A 27,492-nucleotide genomic window follows, 5' to 3' on the forward strand; every position below is an offset into this window, starting at 1 on the left:
AGATGTCCACATTAACTCATGGATGATGGAGGTGGGGCCAGCAAGAGCTGTGTGGCATGGAGTGTGAGGCGAAAGGGAACGACCCTGGAGCCTTTTAAAGCATACACTTCTCCTTTGGGTCCATCACAAGTGAAGGGGCTGTAGCAATAGATCTATTAGTAACTGACCTCTGTCACTCTAGCCAGCCTTGTAAGAACAGCAAAGGAATGAGTAGGACATTTGTCTGTGTTGAATTTGGATTTTAATGGGGGCTCTCTAAGCCTCTGGACTGCTTTCAGAGAAGCTAAAATAAAGCTGATTAAACAGCAGCATTGTACACAGTTTAAATCCGCCTGCAGATAATGAAGGTCAACGCGGGGTTTCCCATAAAAAGGACAGATTAGACATTTTGAACATAAATCCGGTTGATAATGAAATCTATAAACAGAAACCTTTTTTGTGTTGTATAATGCTGGGACATGACATTTGCTGTCCAGCAGCCTTTAATTTTATTGTAAATATTACCGCATTGCGTTGATTTCTGAGGAAGCATTAAGCATGGTCAAACCAGAAGTCATTCTTTAACAATGCTGCAATTAATATCCTTTTATGATGAAGGGATATAATAGGATTTTAATCTGTTGAATAAACTATATAGCCCAGTAAACCTCAGTAAAATTAGAATTTCTCATATGCCAGGGGTGGGGGATTTTAATTCCTGTCATGTAAACTGCACAGTTTAATTAATGCTCAACTCATTAAAATATTTAGTTTCTGAGGAGGGATTCACCAATACCCAACAGTCTCTTCTAATGAGATAGTTTGCAATTGTTGGATTATTTTTGGAACAATTCCCATGGATCCAACAATGTGGAAATCTTTCATCAGAAAGCCCATCTATAGAAGTATGTTTTATGCTAAGATCTACATGAAACCACCATTGATAACAAGCTCTATCTTTCCTTGCCAACTGATTTTCATGAAGCTCTAGAATAACTGAATTAGCATTGCTCTTAGGTAGTTATTTGACTATTTTCAGATGTCATTAACTATAAACTGCCCTGAGTATATATTTGAGTTGAAAGCATAACCAAGGCTATTTTTATGTTATCCAGCTTCAGTTACTAGAATTGTCTTTGGCTACACTACGGGCACAATCTATTCCAGTGATACATTTTCACAAATCTGAATCCATGGGAATAACTCTTGAAGGCTTCCAGTAGAATATTGTGTGTTTCAAAACTGGTTCGAAGCAAGTGCAATATTAAGTCGGCTTAAAAACACCATAAAACTGCACCTATGCACACACACATATTGTATTTCAAGAACAATACAACACAAGAAGCATAATACAAACCTGTGTGCGTACGCACCAAAGAGTAACAACATTACACTAGTATTAATAAAAAAAATACTAATGAGATCCAATATTATGTCCCATAATATTGGGACAATATTATGTCCCAAACAAAGGTTCCTGTGTGCTGACAGGATAAAGTTTTGGGCTACAACCCCAAACCCCACTTACCTGGGAGTAAAAAGGTAAAGGGACCTCTGACCGCTAGGTCCCGTCATGGACGACTCTGGGGTTGCGGCGCTCATCGTGCTTTACTGGCCGAGGGAACCGGTGTTTGTCCATGTGGCCAGCATGACTAAGCCGCTTCTGGCGAACCAGAGCAGCACACGGAAACACCGTTTACCTTCCTGCCGGAGCGGTACCTATTTATCTACTTGCACTGTGTACTTTCGAACTGCTAGGTTGGCAGGAGCTGGGACGAGCAACGGGAGCTCACCCCGTCGTGGGGGTTCAAACCACCGACCTTCTGATCGGCAAGCCCTAGGCTCTGTGGTTTAACCCACAGTGCCACCCACATCCCTACCTGGGAGTAAAGCCAACTAAATTCCAAAGTTCTTTTGAGGAGACATGGTTAGAATTGCAGTCTTAGATCCTAATTAAGGTTCTGCTGTGAACGGAGTTCCGCTTACATGATATTCCCACTAGCAGAAGGGAGGCAGGCGACATCCACCAAGCTCCCCTTCCCATTGGAGCCACTTTGTGCCTCAAACATCTGTTTGGGCAACTTGGACACCCTTGTGGCTGCCACTCCCAATGTCTTCATGTATCTGTCTAGTAAACAGCATTGGGAAGATATGGGAGCCCTGCCATGGGGCTACCATGCAGCCTTGCAAACAGAAGTAGTGCCACACCACCAGCTTCCAACCCACAGACTCATTCCAGCTGGATGCCATAGTCATTGGTATAAAAGGCTGCTAAAAGATCAAGGAGAATCAAGGAGTTGTTGTTGAATCAAGGGGTGTTCAATGTTGACTCAGTCTCAAGCCTGAACCAAAACTGCAATGGGTCTAAATAACCAGCTTCATCCAAGAGGATATGAAGCTAGATAGCCACTACCCTCTCAAGCACTTTCCCTAAAAGGGAGATATTGACAACTTCTGAAATCAATGAGGAGTGGGTGCACTACAGCCTCCTTAAGGACCACATGAACCCAGCCTTCCTGCAAAGATGCATTGACCACACTTTTGATCTACCCAATCTATCTCCACTGGGTACGAAGGGCATGGAGGTAGTAGCATCATCTTAGATGCCTTGTCTTAATTATATGTAAATGATGTACTGTTGGTATCTGACACCTAGTAAATTGCAAAAATGTATAGAACCAGTTCAAATGTGTGCTGGAAATGTAAAAGGAAAGAGGGTACGTTTTGTCATATGTGGTGGTCATGTGGGGTGGTAAAAGCTTTCTGGGAAATGATATATAATGAATAAAATGTTTAAGCTAACTTTTGTTAAAAAACCAGAGGCTTTGTTGTTAGGTATTATAGGTGCAGAACTACTCTGTGTGTGTGTGTGTGTGTGTGTGTGTGTGTGTGTGTGTATATATATGCAGGTTTTGGTGTCTTCGGGTGTCTTCCCGTGTAAGAGTCGGGGTGTCTGTGCGACGTTTCGACGAGGTCTCACTCGTCATCTTCAGGCTGGTGCTTTCGGCTTCTTGTTACTGGAACAGAGCTGCATTCCTGTACCCGTGAAAATCTACGAAAGCAAATATATATATATATATATATATGCAGGTTTTGGTGTCTTCGGGTGTCTTCCCGTGTAAGAGTCGGGGTGTCTGTGCGACGTTTCGACGAGGTCTCACTCGTCATCTTCAGGCTGGTGCTTTCGGCTTCTTGTTACTGGAACAGAGCTCTGTTCCAGTAACAAGAAGCCGAAAGCACCAGCCTGAAGATGACGAGTGAGACCTCGTCGAAACGTCGCACAGACACCCCGACTCTTACACGGGAAGACACCCGAAGACACCAAAACCTGCATTCCTGTACCCGTGAAAATCTACGAAAGCATATATATATATATATATATATATATATATATATATGCAGGTTTTGGTGTCTTCGGGTGTCTTCCCGTGTAAGAGTCGGGGTGTCTGGGCGACGTTTCGACGAGGTCTCACTCGTCATCTTCAGGCTGGTGCTTTCGGCTTCTTGGAACATGGAACATCTTTAACATGGAACATCACCACAAGAGATTAAACATGGAACATCACCACAAGATATATATATATATATATATATATATATATGCTTTCGTAGATTTTCACGGGTACAGGAATGCAGGTTTTGGTGTCTTCGGGTGTCTTCCCGTGTAAGAGTCGGGGTGTCTGGGCGACGTTTCGACGAGGTCTCACTCGTCATCTTCAGGCTGGTGCTTTCGGCTTCTTGTTACTGGAACAGAGCAGAATCTGGTGTTTGAGTTCCTATAAATAATGTTGAGGGGTGTGGTGTATAGCCTCCAACGTTCTGGGCAGAGAGGAAGTTCCTAGATTAGTGTGCCTTTTCTTCTTTTGTTCCTTAATTACTTGAGGGATATCTTGAGTGATTTCATGAGTGATATTCTGAATACCACTGGGTGGGTCATTAAGTGTAGATTAGTTGCTAAAGCTTTCGTGTCTTGACCTCTTGAGCTTGTGAAGAGTTTTTCTGAGAAGATGGCTGTGCTGCATTTAGTTGTGCTCTGGCTTGGCTTCGTGTATAGGGGCGAGCTGTGATTTTGTGCCTTGTGCCAGCCAGATCTGTGTAGGTATTGCAGGGGGGTGCAGCATCCGGAGGTGCCACTATAGTTTGGCTACTGGATGGAGTCTGTAATATGTCTGTGGAGAGGGTCTGGGTTTGGGTCTGGTGTGGTTGATTGGTGACGGCGTTCTGTGTGCCTCTGGTTCTGGTGTTGGTTTTTGTGGGGAGGGCTAATTTCCAGATGTCTGGCAGGCGGGACGTGTCGTCACGCTTGTTCATGTTGTGAGGGTGTTTCTCTATCTCGATGGCTTCCATGATTATTCTCTTGTGGTGATGTTCCATGTTAAAGAGCAATTTGGAATCTGCAAAATTAATTTCGTGTCCTGTTTCTTTCATGTGTTGGAAAAGAGAGGAAGTTTTTTCTTCTTTTTTGACGGCATTCTTGTGTTCTGCGATACGTGCATTTATTCGTCTGTTTGTTTGTCCAATGTACGTGGCTGGGCAGACTTTGCAGGGTATTTCATAGACCCCTTGGTTTTCCAGCTGGATTTTGTCTTTTGGGTTTCTGAGGATATTGGCTATTTTTTGGTTGGTGCAGAAGGCTGTTTTGATATTGTGTTTATGGAGGATTTTGCTAATTTTGTCTGTAGTGCCCTTGATATAAGGAAGGAGGGCCATGCCATTGTTTTCTTCTGTGTCTTGGTTTTTGGGGGGTGTTTCTTTTTGGATTAGCTTCGTAACCCTGTTTTTCTGGTATCCATTGGCGGTTAACACATTTGAGAGATTCTGTAACTCAGTTGTCAAGTGGTCTTTGTCAGCCAGGCGTTTGGTTCTGGAGATGAGAGTCTTGGCTACGGAGTTTATTTGTGCAGGGTGGTGGTGTGATTGTGCATGTAAGTAGCGGTTGGTGTGTGTTTTTTTCCGGTAGATAGTGTGTCCTAGGGAGCCATCAGGTTTTTTGTAGATTAGGACGTCAAGAAAGGGGAGTTGGTTGTTGTCTTCTATTTCCAAAACTATCAAATCTACTCCAAGACCCTACCTACCAACCTATAAAAACAGATCCCACCACCTATCTGGAAAAAACCACCAAATCCAAAATAAAAGCCTCTCCTATCAGTGAAGAAATCCAGCTAAGAATCATCCCCAGAGAAAAATCATCCAGATGCCCCAAACTCTACGGTCTCCCCAAGATACACAAAGAAGGAACACCACTCAGACCAATAGTCAGCTCCATAGGCTCACCTCTACAAAATCTCGCTAAATTTCTCGCTAAGCAACTTCAGCCCTATGCAGAATCCATCGCTTCACACGTTACTAACTCCTTCCAGTTCATAGAAACAATAAAGAAGCAATACCTACATCCCGATGACCTTCTTGTGAGCTTCGATGTTGTATCTCTCTTCACTCAAGTACCCATTAATGAAGCCTTGACAGCCATCCAAAACAAATACAATCCCCCCAAATACATCCTGGACCTGACCAACCACTGCCTAACCAACACGTACTTCATCCACAATGGACAAAGATACAAACAGATAGAAGGAGCACCTATGGGATCACCCCTCTCACCGGTCATCGCAAATTTGTACATGGAACACTTTGAAACCAATGCTTTAGACAAGTCAGAACACAAACCCAAACTTTGGCTCAGATATGTTGACGACACCTTTGTAATTTGGCCACACGGGAAAGAAAAACTAGATAGCTTCCTCACACATCTCAACAGCCTACACCCCAAAATACAATTCACTATGGAAATAGAAGACAACAACCAACTCCCCTTTCTTGACGTCCTAATCTACAAAAAACCTGATGGCTCCCTAGGACACACTATCTACCGGAAAAAAACACACACCAACCGCTACTTACATGCACAATCACACCACCACCCTGCACAAATAAACTCCGTAGCCAAGACTCTCATCTCCAGAACCAAACGCCTGGCTGACAAAGACCACTTGACAACTGAGTTACAGAATCTCTCAAATGTGTTAACCGCCAATGGATACCAGAAAAACAGGGTTACGAAGCTAATCCAAAAAGAAACACCCCCCAAAAACCAAGACACAGAAGAAAACAATGGCATGGCCCTCCTTCCTTATATCAAGGGCACTACAGACAAAATTAGCAAAATCCTCCATAAACACAATATCAAAACAGCCTTCTGCACCAACCAAAAAATAGCCAATATCCTCAGAAACCCAAAAGACAAAATCCAGCTGGAAAACCAAGGGGTCTATGAAATACCCTGCAAAGTCTGCCCAGCCACGTACATTGGACAAACAAACAGACGAATAAATGCACGTATCGCAGAACACAAGAATGCCGTCAAAAAAGAAGAAAAAACTTCCTCTCTTTTCCAACACATGAAAGAAACAGGACACGAAATTAATTTTGCAGATTCCAAATTGCTCTTTAACATGGAACATCACCACAAGAGAATAATCATGGAAGCCATCGAGATAGAGAAACACCCTCACAACATGAACAAGCGTGACGACACGTCCCGCCTGCCAGACATCTGGAAATTAGCCCTCCCCACAAAAACCAACACCAGAACCAGAGGCACACAGAACGCCGTCACCAATCAACCACACCAGACCCAAACCCAGACCCTCTCCACAGACATATTACAGACTCCATCCAGTAGCCAAACTATAGTGGCACCTCCGGATGCTGCACCCCCCTGCAATACCTACACAGATCTGGCTGGCACAAGGCACAAAATCACAGCTCGCCCCTATACACGAAGCCAAGCCAGAGCACAACTAAATGCAGCACAGCCATCTTCTCAGAAAAACTCTTCACAAGCTCAAGAGGTCAAGACACGAAAGCTTTAGCAACTAATCTACACTTAATGACCCACCCAGTGGTATTCAGAATATCACTCATGAAATCACTCAAGATATCCCTCAAGTAATTAAGGAACAAAAGAAGAAAAGGCACACTAATCTAGGAACTTCCTCTCTGCCCAGAACGTTGGAGGCTATACACCACACCCCTCAACATTATTTATAGGAACTCAAACACCAGATTCTGCTCTGTTCCAGTAACAAGAAGCCGAAAGCACCAGCCTGAAGATGACGAGTGAGACCTCGTCGAAACGTCGCCCAGACACCCCGACTCTTACACGGGAAGACACCCGAAGACACCAAAACCTGCATTCCTGTACCCGTGAAAATCTACGAAAGCATATATATATATATATATATATATATATATCTTGTGGTGATGTTCCATGTTTAATCTCTTGTGGTGATGTTCCATGTTAAAGATGTTCCATGTTCCAAGAAGCCGAAAGCACCAGCCTGAAGATGACGAGTGAGACCTCGTCGAAACGTCGCCCAGACACCCCGACTCTTACACGGGAAGACACCCGAAGACACCAAAACCTGCATTCCTGTACCCGTGAAAATCTACGAAAGCATATATATATATATATATATATATGACTGTTTATGTATGCAATGACAGTACCAAGGCTGCTTCTTGCCCAGAGATTGGAATAAGAAGAAGTATGGACCAGGGAAGACCAAGGTGATGGAATATGCAGAAATGGCAAGACTGACAGGAAAGATCAGAAATCAGGAAGACCAAGTATTTTTAAAAGACTGGAATAACTTTCTAACATATTTGAGAGATCATTGTAAACAGTTGAAATCATTGGCAGGAATATAATGACACTTGTAGTGTAACATGGATTTTGGATACTATGATTATACAACACATAGATTACAGTAAAAGATGCAGAAATAAAATTTAGAATTGGAACCCATGGAGGGAAGGAAGCAGGTCTCAAGAACCTTTTTTTTTTAAAAAAAAAAGTGTGATAATGTTATGTTACAGTGTATAACTTTTATGTAAAATTAATATATATGTGTGTGTGTGTGTGTGTGTGTGTGTGTGTGCCTTGTCTTGTGAATGCTTTAATAAACCTCTGCCTTCTTCCCATTTAGCTGACCTTGCTCTAAACCAGGGTTTCCCAAACCTGGGTCTCCAGATGATTTTTGGACTGCAATTCACATCATCCATGATCACTGGTTCTGTTAGCTAGGGATGCTGGTACTTCAACAGCAGCTGGAGACCCAGGTGTTGCTCTAAACCAACAAGACCAAAATAATTCAGGCCTTCTAGGGAAGATGCTTTACCCCAGTGATAATTTCAGTTGACATTTTCAGCATCTTTTCTAGGATGGGAGAGAATCCACAAAGGCAGGAAGAAATGTCTCCTACTGTGTTATCTCTAGTTAAGGAGGCTCTGGTCTGGCAACTCTGGTTTTGAGGCTGATTTGCTATACCATGAGCACTGTAGTTTTGGAAAACTTCAAGAAGAAGGATTAATTCTTTAATATCGAGAAACTACTTATAGCAAGCTACCTACAATAAGCACAGTACTCAAGTAAAAAGAAATTATTATTTTTAATACACTGTTCCTGGTTTGCATTATTGTGCCTTCAATTTGCAATAATAGGCTCCTGTGATTCTGAATTTTTATTGCAAGGGAGTTCTGATCACAGCAGACCTGCCTGTAATGCTTGTTCTGATTCAAATGTGTGAAATTAATTTTCAAATGCAATGGGCAGCCGAGCTTCAAATCTACAGAAACAGACCCTGTGTGTACAGAAGAGTTGTCAGTAATTTTCTTGTGTTCCCTTGCATAGCAATACCCACTGCCTTAGATCGGAAGAGGTTGCTGTCAATAATCCTTCTCTCTTCACCCCTCCTCCCCCGCTCCCCAAGCCAACAAAAGCCTCTCTTTCTCTTTAGTGAATCTGTGTTGGAGCTGGCTTTGCGACGGGGAGAAAAACACCAGTAGGTGGAAATCAAATCAGACAGTACATCTGTCATAAACTGGAAAATTAAAATGAAACAATGTGGATACAATTACAAATGTAAAAGGGATTTGGCCTGATATGCACTGTAATATTTACCGTATTTTTTGCACCATAACACTCACTTTTTTCCTCCTAAAAAGTAAGGGGAAATGTCTGTGCGTGTTATGGAGGGAATGCCTACGGGTGGCATGCCTACGGATTTTCCTCCTCTAAAAACTGTGTGCGTGTTTTGGTCGAGTGCGTGTTATAGAGTGAAAAATACGGTATATCCTGCATTCTAGTCTCACAGTCGCCAACCAGAGACCTGTGGGATTCCTATGAGCTCTACAATACTCTCCCCTCCTGGCTTTCCAAAACATACACTGTCCTCAACAGTGGAGGTGGAACATAGCAGTCAGAGTCAATAGTCTAACCCGGTGTTTCCCAACTGGGGGCAATATGGCCCCCTGGGGGACCCCAGGATGTTCCAAGGGGGCCACAGGTGAAAATTGTACTGGCAAAACCTATTGGTGTTTTGCAACTTTCCGACTAGTTGCAGGACCTTAGCCAGACCTAGCAGAGTAAACGCAGAATCCACGGAAGCAATTGGCAACTTGGCTGCAGACAGGATGGACGAAGCAGGAACCAGGAACTTGTAGTTAGGTGTTTATTATATACAGTGGAATATTTACAAGAACAGAACACAGATCTTTAGCTTGTTCTCTCATACACGACTCACAACTCCTACACTGACATACTGAACCACTGAACTAACAGTTAGTAGGCCATTAATCATTATTCCCGTGAGAGAGCATGACCAATCATGGAGCTGTCTCCATGCCTCTGTATCACCAGGCAGATTTACTCCTTCACATTGCCTTGGCTGTCTGCCAAACCCTAATTGACTCTGTGTGAGTAGCTGCACGTATTAAGATTCCCAACAAATTGCAAAAATGGGGGGGGCACAGCACGAGGCTAGGGGGCCACAGAGGAAAGTGAAAAGTGAAGGAGGGAATCATTTTTTTATTTAAAAAATCCAGATTGGCTTGCTACTCACTTGGCCAATCAAAAGCGGGCAAGGGGTCGCCCACCAGGGCCCAGCGCTCCTTTTGGCCACAGGCATTTTCTTGGAGCAGTCCTGGTTTGTTTCTGGTGAGAGAGGGAAATCGCTGAGGCTCCCATTTGACCAGTAGAGCCTGCAATCCAGAACCCCCAGGTCAGGTAAGTGCGGTGGTGGGGTGGCAATGGGGAGGGCTGGGCAAGCCAGAATAGCTTGTTGCTGCTACCATCCCTTCTGCATTGAAGGTATACCACGCAAAAAGTGGTTTCCACCCTCTGTTATGCTGCCCCGCTCTGGGCCCCAGGGTCCAATTTAACATCACTTGAGACATTGCAGAGTCAGTTTCTCCGTCGCCTCCTGAAACTCCCCATGTGTGTGAGCAACGCAGCCATACGTTTGGAGTTAAGGATTGCATCATTGGAGACTGTCATCTGGAAGCGAGTCTTTGGCTATTGGCTGTCTAGCTGGCATAGGCTTCCCGACCATTACCTTTTCCAGTGCCTCTGGCGGGACGACTTTGTCAATCCGTGGGTAGGAAAAATCCAAGCCAAACTTCTGAGCATCGGAATTTCCCCAGCGGACTCCTTAAAGACGAACTTACACTCAGCCAAAAGCCTTATAGAGCAAAGATTAGCAGACATTGAAAACCAACACAACCTCGCCTGGGGTGGGGGTGTCTGCTCCCCCAGGTATCACGGAATAACCCCACCACTTGGCCTTCCATCATACATGTCATCTCTTTCATCTGTACCACACCGACTTGCATTTATTCGTGCAAGGTTCAATGTCCTTCCATCGAACCTGCTGAGCCACAGATTTTCCAAGGGTTTGGTGTCTCCGCTATGCGTGTGTGACGGGAAAACTGTTGAATCTCTTCCACATATAATGTTCAACTGTCCCCTACACAGCATAGCCAGGACTAAATTCCTAGGTCCTGTTTTATTGCGCTTGGTTGGCAGGCCTGTTGAGTCACACGCCGCACTACTTTTGCAGGACACAGATCCCTCTGTAACTCTGCAGGTGGCGAGATTCCTGAACGCGGTTATCTCTCACACAAAAACCACTAAAAAACAACAACATCACCAAAACTAATCGGACAGCTATGATGAGAGTGCATGTTGGATCTCGTCTTCAGTTTTCCTCTTTCTGCGACCCGTCCCTTGGAGCTCCCCGGGCCCCAAGCTGTTATTTGGCTCTGCTCAATGACCCACCCTTGCATCGTGATGTTCTCCTTCTGGTGCCGAATATATCGGTTTTTATGCCTCTGTCCTTTTATGTTTGTATATATTTTATGGGCTAATAGCCGTAAATAAATAAATAAATAAATAAATACCAGTGCTAGGCCCGGTGGTTGCTTGGGCCTGACTCTGCAAGGTGCAGGGTGCAATCCACTCCAGTGGCTAGCAGATCAAGGCCTTCAGAAGTTGCTGAGGGGTGCAGGGCAGAACCTCAGATTTGTATTGATTTGTACTGATTTTTACTTATTGGGCTACATTATTGGCTACATCCATGGGGGTGCACAGGAAGGAAACAAGGTCAGAAGGGGGCCATTGTCAGGAAAATGTTGGGAAATGCTGGGCTAACCAACTTCACAGGGTTGTTGTGATGATAACATGGGGGGGGGGAGAACCATGTATGCTACTTAATTCCTTGAGATAAGGTGAGATATATACATAGTAAGAAATAGATAACAATCATTTTGGCTTTCCTTTGTTTCTTGAGGATGTATAGTCTTAGAGAAGGGGGTCCAAGATGGATGGGATTTTCTTAAGGGTGAAATATCGAAGGCAAAAAATGCAGACAATTCCAACAAGAAAGAAACGTGGGAAGCACAGGTGTGTTCCTGCATTGCACATTGGGTCTCTAGATGGTCTTTTTTGCACCTGTTCAGCTCTGTGCTTCTATGAATAGCAATTCTTCACAAAATTGCTGATGCTGGGCGAAAGTCCATGTCTGCAGGCATTCATTGCCATCATGTTCTGTGGTATGAGTCACTTTCCCTCAGCATATTAGATGTCCACTGTAGCTTCCTGTTTATAAGAGGAATATACCCATAGCCATTAACTGCTTCCGCAGACTTATTTTGCCTTAACGGCATTCAGGGATATTACAAGGTGAGAATAACAGCTTTTTGAAGATTAAAGAATCTTTAAATTTAGCTGCCCACACCCCATCCAACAACCAATTATCTTCTGTAAACCTTTTCATTGTCCTGAAGAACCCCAGCACATCTATCAAGGACCCTGCAAAGGATTTGAAGGCATCTCAGGGACATGGAACCTGTGATTCTCAAGATGTTGGACTCCAACTCTCATCATCCTTGACAATCGGCCATGCTGGTTGGGGATGCTGGGAGTTGGAGCCTCCCTGTTCTAGGTCCTGCAATATATCAATGAAGGGCAACCTGTTGTTGTTTAGTTGTTTAGTCGTGTCCGGCTCTTCGTGACCGCATGGACCAGAGCACGCCATTCACTTCTGTCTTCCACTGCCTCCCGCAGTTTGGTCAAACTCATGCTGGTAGCTTCGAGAACACTATCCAACCAACTTGTCCTCTGTCATCCCCTTCTCTTTGTGCCCTCCATCTTTCCCAGCATCAGGGTCTTTCCCAGGGAGTCTTCTCTTCTCATGAGGTGGCCGAAGTATTGGAGCCTCAGCTTCACAATCTGTCCTTCCAGTGAACACTCAGGGCTGATTTCCTTAAGAATTGATAGGTTTGATCTTCTTGCAGTCCATGGGATTCTCAAGAGTCTCCTCCAGCACCATAATTCAAAAGCATCAAGTCTTTGGCGATCAGCCTTCTTTATAGTCCAGTGAGGAGGAATTAAAGAACCTTTTATTGAGGGTGAAAGAGCAGAACACAAAATATGGTCTGAAGCTCAACATCAAAAAAACGAAGATCATGGCCACTGGTCCCATCACCTCCTGGCAAATAGAAGGGGAAGAAATGGAGGCAGTGAGAGATTTTACTTTCTTGGGCTCCATGATCACTGCAGATGGTGACAGCAGCCACGAAATTAAAAGATGCCTGCTTCTTGGGAGAAAAGCAATGTCAAACCTAGATAGCATCTTAAAAAGCAGAGACATCACCTAGCCAGCAAAGGTCCATATAGTAAAAGCTATGGTTTTCCCAGTAGTGATCTATGGAAGTGAGAGCTGGACCATAAAGAAGAGCAACCTAGAACACATTAAATACTCTCCTGGGAGTATGGTGGTCAAGCTATCTTCTCCCTCGTTGCTGGTCTTCTCACTGAGGGCTCCTATAAGCTTCTGAGGAGCACAGTGGTTTTCTGAAACATCCTGGATTTCACTGTTTTATGTGACTGAGAGCCAGTCTCTTTTATTGTAACAGGCATGGGGTAGGGAGGTAGGAGACGGAAATGTCAAGCAAGGATAAAAAGTTGGCTCGAGGGAAGACAAGGTTATAAGCAGAAGTAACCATCTGAAAAACCCCCAGGATCCACCAAGAACACAGCATGAAAATCAGGTGTGCTTTCCAAAAAGGATTTCTGAGCTCCATGCATAAGAAAAGAATTAATGCCTCTTACCTCTTTGGAAGGAAAAACCAGGGATCATAAAATATGATTGTCCCCAGTGAGAATATATAATCAGTGTACCTCCTTAGTATCATAGCCTCTCTGCTGGCGATTTTAACACTTAGGTGCCACAAAATACAAGGTGATACGCTGTTATCACGCCTATTCACCCACCTCATTAGGAGCTGACTTTTACCTTGATTGGCATATTTATCTAAAGCAGAGTTTCTGCTCTTCCCTTGAAATATAAATCATCCTAACTGACTCATGCTTTGTCACCCTCTGAAGCCTGAGTCTGATTTTATTAATCCGCTGGCAAAAATATATTAGGTGAGCAGCAGATAAAAGGGAATAATAAATTAGCAGGATGGTTTTTAATAGACATAGCCCTCTTCTGAAGGAGAAGAAGAAAGAAGCAGCTAAATGTTAACACTAAAAAAGGACAAAAATTGGACATGGCTATGTAGGGAACTAGTGAAAGAATTATTTCAGATGGTGTCAGTTCTTATCATGATAAGGCTACTGCTCCTATTGCTGAGTTATCTAACTCATATTATGAAGTTGACAGTTTCCTTGCTTTCTTGATTCTGCCCATGGACATGTTGAGGGATGGGAAATCTGTCACCCTCCAAGAGTTGTTGGACTTTCTCTCCCATCAGCCCCAGCTGACATGGTCAATAGTCAGGGATGATGGGAGTTGTAGTCCAACAATACCTGGAGGGTCACAGGTCATGGTGAACAACTATATATACTGACCCTGATCCACTGATTTCAGCGGGCTTAACTCTGTGTTGGATTGTGACCAGTGAATTATTGGCTAATAATAGGGCTATAATTCAGTGGTAAAGCTTATACCATGGGTAGGCAAACTGAGGCCTGGGGGCCGTATCCAGCCCAATCGCCTTCTAAATCCGGCCTGTGGATGGTCCAGGAATCAGTGTGTTTTTACATGAGTAGAATGTGTCCTTTTATTTAAAATGCATCTCTGGGCTGCCTGGTGTTTTTACATGAGTAGACTATGTTCTTTTGTTTAAAATGCATCTCTGGGTTATTTGTGGGGCATAAGAATTTGTTCATTCCCCCCCCCCAAAAAAAAATATAGTCCGGGCCCTCACAAGGTCTGAGGGACAGTGGACCGGCCCCCTGCTGAAAAAGTTTGCTGAACCCTGGTTTATACTTTGCAATCAAAATGGTATTGGGATTGTCAGGGAACTGACATCGGAGCGAGAGGCGAAGGGGAGGCTCCCAGATGATGCTGGCGAAGGACCCAGCAGCAGGGGGAGAAACAGCTCAGTAGAGGGGGAAGCCAATCAGCGCAACACCAGGGATAAAGGGAGCCAGACGGGGGGGAGTGGAGAGAGGGCTCCAGGACTCTTCACTGGACACCAGTGAGGAGAGCCCAGGTCCTCCACTACCCACGCCTTCCCTGCGCAGAAGACTCCCGCACAGTGAGAGGAGGAGGAGACTGGGTGTCAAACAACTTTTATGTTAGAAGAGGTTCAAGAAACGCCCACTGACGGATTCTGCCAGTGACTGAGGCAGCTACAATGAGAAGGGGCTGTGCAGTCAGAAAGGTTTAACAAGGCAAATTAACCGAGAAAGGCACCAGTTTACGCACGAGTAACTCATACCTATTACAGGGATGCATCAGTCTCCAGACACCCCACCCTAAATTTTCCATCAAGGTATGTAAGACAAATCTGGACCTAGTTATGGTCCTCTTGTGTGTCCTTTATCAGTGACTGGGTTTAGTACTGCTCACTTCAATCCTCACTTGATTAACAGTGGTCTATAAGCACATTTAAAATGTTTCGGCAAATGACTGAATGACTAAATTAAACCATCTCTGCAGGAGAGATTACTGGCTTCATGAGGAAGGGCCAAGATGGGTGAGTGTGAGGGAAAGTGACACAGCATTATAAAATAAGAGAATATGGAAATTTTAATTAACAATTTTTTAAAAACAAAAAACAAAAAACCGAACAGAACAGAACAAAACAAAACAAAACAAAACATCTGGGATCAATCCTTTGCACCTCAAACTTTGGAAAGCTTGCTGCCTGAAATTCCAGATTACCACTCCCAATCAGTGTAGATCACTGGTCATAAACTGGTGGGTCAAGACTCATTAGTGGGTCGGGGCATGATCCAAGGTGGATTGCAACAGGAACACAAAAACCACGTCCAGACGCTGTGCATCCCATTTCACTCTGCTGCAGTCTCCCTTGCCTGGGCTACATGGCAGCACCCATGAAGCAATGATGGCTTCTAGTTAAACCCAGTGAGATTTTGGCAAGATCTTGTGAGATCTCGCTGGGAACTGGCAGTGCTGCCAGGACCACTTCTCTGCTGGCAGTGGGGCAGGCGGGACACACATGGGGGTACCACCTCTTGGTCTTCCAGCACTTGAGGCAGCTGCCTCACCCTGCCGGCCATGACCATGTCAATATCTGGTTAAAAAGGGGAAAAAAGAAATCTATCCCCAAATGCATGTTTGAGTGGATCCTGAGTCCGAAAAGGTGGAGGACACCTGGTGTAGACCAACAAAGTGACTTAAAATTTAAAGTGTGTGGGTGTTGAAGGAGAACTATATGAAAATGATGTATTGGTGGTATTTAACACCTATAAAATTAGCAAAGATGTGTAAGACTGCTTCAAATGTTTGTTGGAAATGTAAGGAGAAGGAAGGCATGTTCTACCACATCTGTTGGAAGTGCAAGATAACAAAAGCATTATGGGAAATGATTTATAATGAGTTGAAAAAATGTTTAAAATAACATTTGTGAAAAACCCATAGGCTTTTTTATTAGGAATTTTAGTGCAGATATACCAAAGGAGCAGAAACAATTATTTATGTATGCAATGACAGTAGTACAGATACTACTGGCCCAAAGATGGAAAGAAGACAAAGTCCTGGCCAGAGACAAATGGTTGATGAAGATGATGAACTATGCCGAAATAGCGAAATTGACCGGGAAATTCAGAATCCAGGAAGAGAAGAACTTTAAGAAGGAGTGGGGAAAATTTACAATATATTTAAGAGAACACTGTAAACAACTAAAAACTTTGGCAGGTTTTGAGTAATGCCTGTAATGTATTAAATATATATGGTAAAAACGGATTATTTAAGAAAAATATTGAAAATAAGAGAAGCAGTTGGGAAAAGATTGATAATGGCAACCATGGAAGGGCGAGGGGAGTCGAAGGATTCAAGGAATCCTAAATGGTGATGTTGGTGTTTAATGTTTGAATTTTAATTTGCAATGTAAAGGTAAAGGTAAAGGGACCCCTGACCATTAGGTCCAGTTGTGACCGACTCTGGGGTTGCACGCTCATCTCGTTCTATAGGCCGAGGGAGCCGGCATTTGTCCGCAGACACCTTCTGGGTCATGTGGCCAGCATGACTAAGCCACTACTGGTGAACCAGAGCAGCGCACGGAAACGCTGTTTACCTTCCTGCCGGAGCGGTCCCTATTTATCTACTTGCACTTTGATGTGCTTTTGAACTGCTAGGTGGGCAGGAGCAGGGACCGAGCAACGGGAGCTCACCCGGTCGCGGGGATTCAAACCGCCAATCTTCTGATCAGCAAGCCCTAGATTCTGTGGTTTAACCCGCAGCGCCACCTGCAATGTAGCAATGTAGAACTTAATAAAAAAGATTTGACAAAAAACAGCTGTACAAACCGACAGTCTCACTTCCTTTATCCCTGTATGTTTTCTTTGTTAAGTTTTGCATCCCACCATTGCATTCCTGGAGTTATCCCATAAGCCAGGAGTGAGGAATCTTTGGCCCTCCAGATATTGCCAAAGTACAACCCTCAACAGCCCCAGGAAGCACTGCCAATGGCTTTGGATAATGAGTTGTAGTTCAGTGACATCTGGAAGGCCAAAGCTTTCTCATCCCTGCCACAAGCCTTTCATGGAATGAGTCACACATGCATCTGAGAGCTTTTCTCCATGTATGAGACAATGCAGAGAACTGCAGATTGCAAAGGATGACCGTGTTTCAGTTCACATATTGCTTCAGCAAGTGCAGATTAGATTGGTTCCCCTTTAACTGGAAAGTGAATCCTATTTCTCCCTGCATCCCTAATGATCTGTTTATAGATTGAGGAACAATGGGTCCCTACTTAAGTTCTGTGACATCTTATACAGGAAGTGTTATTTCACAAAGCAAAACACTGGTGGAAAAGTCTGTTATCAGGGTGAGTGCAAAAGAGATGTGCAAACAGATGTTTAGACACTTGCAACCTGCGAAGTGTGTGTTAAAACAACGACTTTGTATTCATAGGCCTGTTCGATAGGATTCTGTGCGCATGGCACAATTAAAGGAGCAAAGCTGAAGGAAATATATATCTACCCATGATTGTAGAGGGCAACTTACATTTCTTTTGAAGATTAAAACAAAACGAGGAATGTGGTTAAAAATAGAGAAAATGTATACAGTGGTACCTCTGGATGTGAATGGGATCCGTTCCAGAGCCCCGTTCGCATCCTGAAGTGAACATAAGACGCGCCTGCGCAGCTGTGCATGCGAGGGTTATGTTTCACCGCTTCTGCACATGTGTATGACGTCATTTTGAGCGTCTGCGCATGCACGAGCGGCGAAACCCAGAAGTAACGCACTCTGTTACTTCCGGGTCACCGCGGAGCACAACCCGAAAATATTTCAGCTGAAGCGTATTCATTCCGAGGTATGACTGTATGTGTATATGTGTATATCTATATCTTCTATATGTATATGTGTATATCTATGTGTATATCAATATCTTCTAAAGCAGAGACATCACCTTGCCAACAGAGGTCCGTATAGTTAAAGCCATGGTTTTCCTGGTAGTGATGTATGGAAGTGAGAGCTGGACCATAAAGAAGGCTGATCGCTGAAGAATTGATGCTTTTGAATTATGGTGCTGGAGGAGACTCTTGGGAGTCCTATGGACTGCAAGAAGATCAAATGCATCCATTCTGAAGGAAATCAGCCCTGAGTGCTCACTGGAAGGACTGGAAGGACAGATCGTGAAGCTGAGGCTCCAATACTTTGGCCACCTCATGAGAAGAGAAAACTCCCTGGAAAAGACCCTGATGTTGGGAAAGATGGAGGGCACAAGGAGAAGGGGACGACAGAGGACGAGATGGTTGGACAGTGTCCTCGAAGCTACAAACATGAGTCTGACCAAACTGCGGGAGGCAGTGGAAGACAGGAGTGCCTGGCGTGCTCTGGTCCATGGGTTCACAAAGGGTTGGACACGACTAAACGACTAAATAACAACAACATATCTTCTATATCTATATATCAATGGAAGTTAATTGAGGATAACCAAGAAATACAGTGGGCCTCTTCAGACAATCTTTTCAACACATGTATTAGTGTGGGGGCACTTAAGGGAGCGGGTGGCGCAGTGGTCTAAACCACTAAGCCTCTTAGGCTTGCCAATCAGAAGGCCGGCAGTTCAAATCCCCATGACAGAGTGAGCTCCCGTTGCTCTGTCCCAGCCCCTGCCAACCTAGCAGTTCAAAAGCATACCAGTGCGAGTAGATAAATAGGTACTGCTGCAGTGGGAAAGTAAACAGCGTTTCTGTGCGCTCTGGTTTCCATCACTGTGTCCTGTTGCACCAGAAGTGGTTTAGTCCTGCTGGTCTCATGACCTGGAAAATTGTCTGTGAACGCACGCCAGGTCCCTCGGCCTGAAGCAAGATGAGTGTCGCAATCCCATAGTCAAGTTTGACTGGACTTAACCGTCCAGGGGTCCTTTACCTTTTACCATCACCTTGAAGATTTTACTGCCCCATAGTGTATCTGCATAGCTAGTAACTGCTTTTAAAAGAAAATGCAGCAGCACTTTCTATCAATGCCATGATGCTATTCTGATAGCTGCATGCACACAGGTAAATCTGCACCCAGCTGCATGAAATTCACTGCATACGGAATGTTCCCATCATATGTGCAGCTATTGACTGCCCTTCTATTTGTAGCCTTGGTGCTGTTCACTTTTCCTGTGTAGGAAACCTGTTTACTCCCAACATTTGGCTAACCCTTGGCTCAAATTGTTTTCCTAGTTCTCTCTTCCAAAACCTCTGCTTCCTCCTCACATAAGTGCTGCCAGTAACTGGCTTCTGCAGATTTTTTTATTGGAATGGCAATGCAATAAGATTCTTAGGTAAAATAATGACTAACCGTGTTGACAAAGGAAATCAATGTAACATGAAAAATGATAGGAAATGTGACATTGTATCATAATTTATCACAGTGAATTGTCATAAAAGAGGATGCCGGAAAATTGTGTGTCTCAAAACAAAAGGACCTGAAATGTTGAATGAGAAAATGATAACTCTCAAAACATAGTTTTGAACTGGAAAGGGGGGGGGGATTAGAGACTTCAGATTGAATGTTTTGCTGGAGGGAATGTTCTTTAATTAGGGATAAGTGAGATATTCCTATGTTTTCATGTATTGTGCTTTTTTTGCTTTGAAATAGAAAAGAAATACCACATAAATGGTAATTGGGATAGTGCCATTCTAAGAGGATAAACTGAAGTAACATGTACCTTTAGGAAGGTAAAATGAAGAAACAAATAAATCTATGAATATTTCAATGCTATCAAGGGAAGACCATTAACAAGAATACTTGCAAAGGATGTGTATCCTTTAACTTTAATTGAGGACTGATTTAGTACTACATGTTTTTAATGCCCTTAAATCCATGCATAACTATTTGCCAGGCTATGCACCATCACTGAGAAGGCCCTCTGCTTGGTTCCCTGCAACCTCACATCTCGCAGTGAGGGAACTGCCAGAAGGCCCTCGGTGCTGGACCTCCATGTCTGGGCAGAACGATGGGTGTGGAGACACTCCTTCAGGTATACTGGGCCGAGGCCATTTAGGGCTTTAAAGGTCAGCACCAACACTTTGAATTGTGCTCAGAAACGAACTGGGAGCCAATGTAGGTCTTTCAGGACCGGTGTTCTATGGTCTCGGCGGCCACTCCCAGTCACCAGTCTAGCTGCTGCTTTCTGGATTAGTTGTAGTGGGTCACCTTCATTGCAGTAGTCCAAGCGGGAAATAACCAGAGAATACACCACTCTGGCAAGACAGTCTGCAGGCAGGTAGGGTCTCAATCTGCCTACCCAATGGAGCAGGTAGACAGCTGCCCTGGACACAGAATTGACCTGTGCCTCCATGGACAGCTGTGAGTCCAGAATGACTCCCAGGCTGCGCACCTGGTCCTTCAGGGGCACAGTTACCCCATTCAGTCCCAGGGAGTCCTCCACAGCTGCCCACCCCCTGTCCCCCCAAAACAGTACTTCTGTCTTGTCAGGATTCAACCTCAATCTGTTAGCCACCATCCATCTTTCACCACCTCTTTCAAGGCAGTTGGCATGACTCCCTACTGTAATGAGGCATTCTCCACTTCCAGTCAACACAGACTGTTTCCCTTTACCCGAAACACAAAGAAAGCTACCAGTACTTCTCATTGCATTCTTTTCGTGTGGGGCTATTAATGTCAAAAACGCCACTTGAGCATGCTGGAAACCTTGGCCGATTCACAAATGACAAAATGCCACGATTTATGTCTCAGCCTTCATAGTAGAGTAGGGAGTGGCTTTGGGTCAGTTCATACATTTGTAACCTGGACATATTGTGCATGCAGGAGAGAGAGGGAAGCAGGGCCCTGAATTCATTCTCTGTACCCACTGACTCATCTATATGATGAGAAAGGTGAAATGGAGCAAAAGTTTGTAAAACCATATACACATACCTGACTCCTGTCATCCAGCCATCCTAAAAAAAATGAACGAAGTCAAGCTTTTGTTTTCTGCTGTGCATGTGTTTGTATTCCATATAAATGTAACAGAAAATTCACATGAGTTGGTTTACGTGGAAGCCACTGCCTTGTAGCTGCACTGGCTCCCGGTGGAGTACAGGGTCAGATTTAAGGTGCTGGTTTTGACCTTTAAAGCCCTTCACGGCCGAGGACCCTCGTACCTACGGGACCGCCTCTCCCGGTATGCCCCATGGAGAGCCTCAAGGTCCATAAATAGAATCATAGAATCATAGAATCATAGAGTTGGAAGAGACCACAAGGGCCATCGAGTCCAACCCCCTGCCAAGCAGGAAACACCATCAGAGCACTCCTGACATATGGTTGTCAAGCCTCTGCTTAAAGACCTCCAAAGAAGGAGACTCCACCACACTCCTTGGCAGCAAATTCCACTGTCGAACAGCTCTTACTGTCAGGAAGTTCTTCCTAATGTTTAGCAACACCCTAGTGGTCCCGGGCCCTAAGGAAGTTAGATTAGCTTCAATCAGAGCCAGGGCCTTCTCAACACTGGCTCTGGCTTGGTGGAACGCTCTGCCTCATGAGACCAGGGCCCTGCAGGATCTGATTTCTTTCCGCAGGGCCTGTAAGACAGAGTTGTTCCACCTGGCCTTTGGCTTGGAGCCAATTTGATTCCCTCCCCCTCTTTCTTTTTCCTTTTTCCTTTATCCTCCTGTGATGAGGCTGCATTTTAATATTTTAATGTTTCAATATTTTTATGTTGTAGTTTAATCTTGTTTTTAAGCTGTATTCATTCAACTTATTTTTATTATTGCTTGTTAGCCACCCTGAGCCCGACCTTGGCTGGGGAGGGTTAGGGTTAGGGTTAATAATAATAATAATAATAATAATAATAATAATAATAATGTTAGATCCGGGCAGTCAGTGAGTGAATTGGTTCTTAGCATAGTGATGTTCTAGCTTAGCCGTTGTGAAAGATCTTGATATAATTTATTGTTTTGCCCAGAGAACCTGCCCCAGTCCAGAGTTTATTTTGGGACAATTTGACAAGATGTTGGGTTTAAAAACATAGCAAATGATGACAATGTCACTTCATTTCTCCTCGACCAAGAGGACAATGGGATACTTGGAATGAATTATTAATAAGTCGGTATCGCCAAAAGCAACTTGGACAGAGATGTATTTTGATGCTCTGCATGGTTCCATCCTTCCCCACCCCTGCCCTTTGGTATAAAAATAATTCATCTGTTACAAACAAATGAAATTTATTCTTTCTGATATTTTAAGGAATTCACCCTGGAATTGACAGAGCCATCGAGCCGCACTATTTTGAGTGGCGATGGGCTTACTGGAATCTCATCTGGACAGATGAATACTGGAACCTTTGGTAGCTTGCTGGGAGAAATTTGCAAGGCTAAGACTAAATCCGGAGGGATGCGGGTGGTGCTCTGGGTTAAACCACAGAGCCTAGGACTTGCCGATCAGAAGGTCAGCGGTTTGAATCCCCACGACGGGGTGAGCTCCCGTTGCTCGGTCCCTGCTCCTGCCAACCTAGCAGTTTGAAAGCACATCAAAGTGCAAGTAGATAAATAGGTACCGCTCCAGTGGGAAGGTAAACATTTCCGTGTGCTGCTCTGGTTTGCCAGAAGCGGCTTAGTCATGCTGGCCACATGACGCGGAAGCTGTATGCCGGCTCCCTTGGCCAATAAAGCGAGATGAGCACCACAACCCCAGAGTTGGCCACGACTGGACCTAATGGTCAGGGGTCCCTTTACCTTTACCTAAGACCAAATCACACAGATACACTTGGATCTGGATGCCTGTTCAGCATGCCATCTAGTTCAAAGTCATGGGATTAGTTTTATCCTTAAGGTCCAAGGATGTTGAAAACATGCTTGTAGCTGTCAGCTAGTCTGAATGCTTACCCATTGTGGCTGATAAAATCTAGATGCAGCATATTGACTGAGTGGGTCCTAGAGTTACTTAATATGCCTTTGTGAGAGAGGTGGTGGTCTGACCACTCCATAATGCACTTACATTGGAACCAAAAGTATTAGAATGATCAGACATCAATCTCCCCTTTGGGGGGCAGAATGCTCGAGAGAGTGACCCCTGGCAACTTACAGATGCTCTTTGGAGAAACTGATAACCTTCACCCATTTCAGTCTGGGTTTAGACCTCTGAATGGTACTGAAATGGCTATGGCCACCCAGAGATTGATGATCCTGTCTAGGGTTAGAGATTCCAAGGTTGGTGCAACCCTGTAGAACCTTTTGGGACTTTTAATGATTTTTCATGCCATCAACCATTGTATATTGCTGGACTGGTTTGGTGGAGTTGGAGGCATGGTGGGTGTGTGGGGTCAGTTTGAGAGAGAGGCATTGGGTAACTTATCCTTTCCATGCCAGTTGGTCCCTGTACTGATTATCAAGCAAAATACACCAATACCCTTTTTGTCAATCTGTCCCTATGCTGATGTCAATCCACTCTCTTCCTATGTTTCCAACACTAGGAAATGAAAGGGGAAGCATTCAACTTCCTACAAAATAAAGAGCTTTGCAGTTTGAACAAGAGATGCAAGTGTGTACATGCATCCCTGTACATTGATGTTTTACTGTGCTAAACGTTTTAATTGTTGAAAGCTGTCCAGAGTGGCTGGGGCAAGCTAGTCAGATGGGTGGCATATAAAATATATCATCATCATCATCATGCACAATTTGAGTAATCTTACAAACACAAACCTGTTTGATTTAGTGCAGTTTTCATTCTTTAATTCAGAATATGCCAGGCTACAGCCTTTTTTTTTTTTAAGCAATGTAACCATCTTGCAAATGAGTCATATGCATGCATGTTCCTAAAGATAAGTCAATCAAATGCAATAGACAGTGTCAACCTTGGGCATGGTGGTAAGGTGATAGAGGAGATGTCTGAAAATGACAGGGTCATGCTCTTGCCAGCTACGTCTTGCCAGCTACCTTGGTGCTCTGGCAGAAACCCTTCATTATGATGGACAGGGGCAGGGCTGAGAAGTTTTCTCTGCACCCACAACTGTCCATGCTGCTTATGCAGAATATTTAAAGCCTGCAGTGCATTGCATTATATATTTTTATAGGTAGAGGAGAAATGATTTCAGTTTAAAAGAGAGGACGGAATTGCCCGAAATGGACAGATATTTCACTTATCATCGATTGTGTTTTCTGACAGTGCCTCTTCCAACCAACAGATGTAACATTTTCATGCTTCTTAGAAACCGCTTCTAAGGCTGGCTCTACGATTGTTGTCTTTCTCTTGCCAGACCAGAAAGAGTTGCCATGCCCCTAACATGGCTGCTGGTTTTGGGTACTCTCCAAAACTGCAGGAAGTATGGTCAGGGCTGGCACAAGACATTTTGTTGCGTTGGGGAAAAGAGAAAATGTCACCCCCATGTCTCCCTTCACCTCATTCCATGTACAAGCCAACTGAACTGGTTGTCAAATATCTCTTTAATACTGACAACAGGATCCAATGGCAGCAGTCTGCCTTATGAGTTGTTGTTCACAACTCTTGTCTGTCCCTCCTATTATTGGTTCCCCCCAACACATTGAAAGCCTTGAATCCAGGGACCTGCAACTGTTCTCTCTCTCTTTCTCTATGGCACTCTGCAATGTGCTATGTACTTTGGTGGCACAGTATGAAAGTAACTTACTTCAGGGATACCTATCAAAAACAAGCCTGAATGTAACTCAGTGGTTTTCTTTCTATGCTCCAAAGAACCCTGGAGTTTCTTGGAGAAAAGATAGGCAATGTTAGGCCTGCTTCCCTAAAAGACTAGTCTACCATGACCAGCCTTCCCTGATAAAGCACAATTGCAGTACTGACTGTATTTTTGGGCTTTTACTTTATCAGGGGTGGTGGTGAAGCTAAACAGTCCTGGCAGTTATGTCATTTAAATTGAGAATATTTGTTCGAATCGTCCCTCTAATCACATGCAACAATTTGGGGTCTTTGTAGCAGAGGAACTTGGCCTTCAATTGAAAAGAAACCCTGAAAGTTTGAAAACATCTAATATAGGTGGAGCAGAGATAAATGTAGCATATAATCATGAGTCAGCTCCAGTAACTGACCCCAGGCACCTTTTGTTTGCTTATATAACAAGTTACATTTCCTTCCGAAATCTCAGGTAATTGTATCGGTGCTGTGATTCACTCTGAATAAGCTTAAAGCTATATAACTACAAGAACTCGCATCCTGCGTGAGAAGCCCTTGGGAAGAGAGAGAGGAAAACACTCCTCAGAAGATGCCTTGTTTTACTGAACTGGTTTTGAAAAATGTCACTTTGTGACTGAAAGGAATATTACAATAAAGATGGACACCGGAAAACAACATGTCACAAATGCTGATATTCTTGATGAGCTGCTGGAGGGCATGGCAAAGAGAAAACTTGTCAAATGCTTCTTTTTCTTGATGCATCTAACAACAAAGCAGAAAAATAATAATCAAGTGGGTCATAGGAACATAGGAAGCTGCATTGTACTGAGTCCATCTAGCCCCATATTGTCCACACTGACCCGCAGCAGCTCTCCAGGATTTCACACAGGGATCTCTCTCAGCTCAAACTGGAGAAGCTGAGGAACGAACCTGGGCATAGCTGTCAACTTACGCATTTGAAAATAAGGGACCAGCAGCCTCGAAAATAAGGGATTTTGCAAGCACAGGTATGTTCAACTTCTGAGCCCCTCCAAGCCAAAGGCAGAAAGCCCAGCCAGCAGCCAAACAAAGCCTCAAGCGGTGGTTCCCACAGCGCAACAACCCAGCAAAGGGGATGCAGCAAGGAAAACCACCGTCACCTCTCCGCTGGGAAGCGCTGAGCAAAGGGGAGTCCCCAGGCAACACGGCCAATTTGATCAGCACAAGGCATGCAAGCTCCACCCCCCCAGTCATTCTTAGACTCCTTATTGGGTGAGCAACGCAGCCAAGCAACACAGTTGGAGCCTCCCTCCTCCCTGGCCAGCAAGGAGAGAGGGAAAGGAGCTGCTTCCTTTGAAACCCGGGAAATTTAAGGGACATCATCAATAAGGGACAGCAGCGCTGGGATAAGGGACTTTCCCGCCAAATAAGGGACGGTTGACAGCTATGAACCTGGGACCTTCTGCATGCAAAACAGATGTTCTATCTCTGAGCTCAATTAATCCCTGATAGAGCTGTATACAAACGACTTCACTAAATTCTCTCTTTGCAGGCAGAGGGACTGGGGAGACAATTTCACTAAATTTATCCAACGTGGGGGAATTCTCCAACTGTTTTTTCCAAGGTGGAGCTCACAACTAGCAGTGACAATATCACAGCTTTTCCCTCCTCTTCCCACAAAGAGCGAATGTTGGTTTTTAGTACGAATAGGAGCTCTGCTGGCAACCTGGCCACTGTTTGGCATCTTTCACATTGCCCTGGGCCCATACCATTCTGTAGAAGGAAAACAACTGCAAGAAATAAAACATTTATGGAGCTATTTGGGGGGAAATCTGCAAAGTGATTGGGGGGGCAGTGATGGGGAAAAGGGAAATCTCCTTAAAATGCCTTCCATTTAAACTCAGCACTAGCTCATGTGTTTGTTATGGTGGCACCATTTCCATCTCAAGGGCCACATTTCCTTCTGGGATATCACATGGGGGCTGTGTATAATTTCTAAAAGCTCTTATTGGATGGATTGGGGGAGAAATGTGGCCCCACTTCCATAATCTGAGCATCTGACCTAATAGCATCAGCCAAGGAACCAACAGCAGCAAATTCATCCCTTATTCATCTGGTAGTCTAGTGCTTGAACTGATTGAGTTTGGCACTTACGCCGCGAGAAATAAAAGACCCTGCAAATCTTGGGCAGCTGATAAGGGCAAATGGAGATTATTGCATTTGACAAAAGAATGCGACAATGCTGAACTACTCGAGACATCCCTTGCAGAGAAGATGCTAATAACATTGTGAGGGGAAAGTTACATCATAGAAAAATGTGGAAAAATATCATCATCATCATCATCATCATCACGTTCTGCACAATCATATTTATGAGATATACAAAACCCCCCTGCAAAGTTCAATTATTATTATTTTAAAAAATCAGCCAACACATTTAAAACAAAATTAAATCGAGCTAGCCGATCTAACCGGAAGAGTCCGTGACCAGAAGGAGGAGGAACATCACAAAGAATGGAAGAAATTTAATGATTATTTAGTTAAATTTGTTAAGCTAAAATAACTGGAAATAGCATCCAGATACTTAAAGGGCTTAGGATTGTATCTATGTTAACTGATAAAATAATATGTT

This window comes from Podarcis vaucheri (genome assembly GCF_965113315.1).
Source record: "Podarcis vaucheri genome assembly, chromosome: 6".
In the NCBI taxonomy this organism is placed as follows: domain Eukaryota; kingdom Metazoa; phylum Chordata; class Lepidosauria; order Squamata; family Lacertidae; genus Podarcis; species Podarcis vaucheri.